Source organism: Echinops telfairi, unplaced genomic scaffold (assembly GCF_000313985.2).
Source record: "Echinops telfairi isolate 266 unplaced genomic scaffold, ASM31398v2 ScPeMD7_70;HRSCAF=299, whole genome shotgun sequence".
Lineage (NCBI taxonomy): Eukaryota > Metazoa > Chordata > Mammalia > Afrosoricida > Tenrecidae > Echinops > Echinops telfairi.
In genome coordinates, this window is record NW_022103968.1 from 46,039,507 (window position 1) to 46,041,786 (window position 2,280).

The following is a 2,280-nucleotide window of genomic DNA, read 5'->3' on the forward strand; positions in this document are numbered from 1 at the left end:
AGAACAATGTTTCTGCTCAGAGCAGCAATGCACAGAGATGACCACAGGGCTGACCTCATCACTGGACACAGCATTCTTCTCTGTCCCATAGCAACATGGGAAACAACACTAGAGACCCATGGCAGGCCTACCCTAAGCCCACCACAGAGAAGCCAGCCACTGGGGGCGTGCAGCAGAGCAGCTGGGAAACAGAGCAATGAAGTACCCAGGGAATGCCAGGGATAGATGTGGGGCCAGGGTATGGTACCCCATCAGATATGACTAGAAAGCACTCGTAAAGGACAACAAATAGACCTTGAACTATTTATAGTTTTTTTTTAATTGTTGCTGTTGATATAGTTTTTGTAGCTATTGGTTTATTTTCTATTGTTCTTCATTGCACTCTGTCTTGTGATGGTGCATATCGTTGTTGCTGCATGTCTACCAGGAAGGGATAGGTGCGATAAACAAGCCAGAAGAGAGAAAGATGGAATGACAGTTCCAGGGGGACATGGGAGAGGGGGAGGCGAAGGAAAGGAAGTTGGTGTTAACAAACCCAGGGACAAAAGAACAACAAGTGATCCAAAATCAGTGGCAAGGAGGGTGTAGGAGATCTGGAAGGGCTGAATCAAGGACACTGTGACTGGGAGGAATTCTTGAAACCCAAATGAAGGCTGAATATGATAGTGGGACAAGAGGAAAGTGCAAAAAATAGAGGAAAGAACTAGGAGGCAAAGAGCATTTATAGAAATCTAAATACAGGCATATACAGATGTAAATATATTTATATACAACAAGGGGAAAATAGATCTATGTACATATATTTGTATGATTGGTATTAAGGAAACAGATGAACAGTGGGCCCCTACTCAAGTACTCCCTCAACACAAGAACACTTTGTTCTAACAATTCGGCAGTCTGAGATGCTCATCTTCCTGGCACAATCGCTGAAGACAACAGGTGCACAAGCAAGTGGTGAAGAAAGCTGATGGTGTCCGGCTTTCAAAAGACATAGCCTTAAATGCCCGAAAATTTAAAAAGTGGCTATTACATGGAACTGTGTGTGACCTCCTCCCTGGGGGACAGACAACCAAAAAGTGGATGAAGGGAGACGTCGGACAGGGCAAGATATGACACATGGGAGAAGCACTCCAGCCTGTCCCGATACGATTGCTGAAGACAAAGCGGATGCATAAGCAAATGTGAAGAAAGCAGATGGTGCTCGGCTATCAAAAGATACAATGTCTGGGGTCTTAAAGGCTTGAAGATAAACAAGCGGCCATCTAGCTCAGAAGCAACAAAGCCCACATGGGAGAAGCACTCCAGCCTGTCCCGATACGATTGCTGAAGACAAAGCGGGTACATAAGCAAATGTGGTGAAGAAAGGTGATGGTGCCCAGCTAACAAAAGATATAGAGTCTGGGGTCCTATAGGCTTGAAGATAAACAAGCGGCCATCTAACTGAGAAACAACAAAGCCCACATGGAAGACGCACACCAGCCTGTGAGATCACAAGGCATCAAAGGGATGAAGGGGTCAGGGGTCAGGCATCAAAGACCAAAAAAAAACAAAAAACCATAGCATTGTGAATGAGGGGGAGTGCAGAGTGGGGACCCAGGGCCCATCTGTGGGCAACTGGACATCCCCTTGCAGAAGGGCCACAGGGAAAAGAAGAGCCAGTCAGGATGCAGTGTAGCAATGATGAAACATACAATTTTCCTCTAGTTCTTGAATGCTCTCTTCCCCCAACTATCATAATACCAATTCTACCTTAAAAATCTGGCTGGACCAGAGGATATACACTGGTACAGATAGGAACTGGAAACACAGGAAATCCGAGACAGATGAACCCCTTGGACCAGTGGTGAGTGTGGCGATACCAGAAGGGTGGAGGGAAGATGAGGGAGAAGAGGGGAACAGATTAAAAGGATCTACATATAACTTCCTCCCTGGGGGACAGACAGCGGAGAAATGGGTGAAGGGACATGTCGGATGGTGTAAGATACAACAAAATAATAATAATTTATAAATTATCAAGAGTTCACAGAGGGAGGGGAAAAATGAGGAGCTGATACCAAGGGCTCAAATAGAAAACAAATGTTTTGAGACTGATGATGGCAACAAATGTACAAATGTGTTTGACAAATGGATGGATGGATTGTGATAAGAGTTGTATGAGCCCCCAATAAAAGGATTTTTAAAAAGTATTTGTTTTATTGCAACTTAAAATTTTGCAAGTTTTTAAGCAAAGGTGGTGAAGAAAGCTGATGCTGCCAGGCTATCAAAAAGTATAGCGTCTCG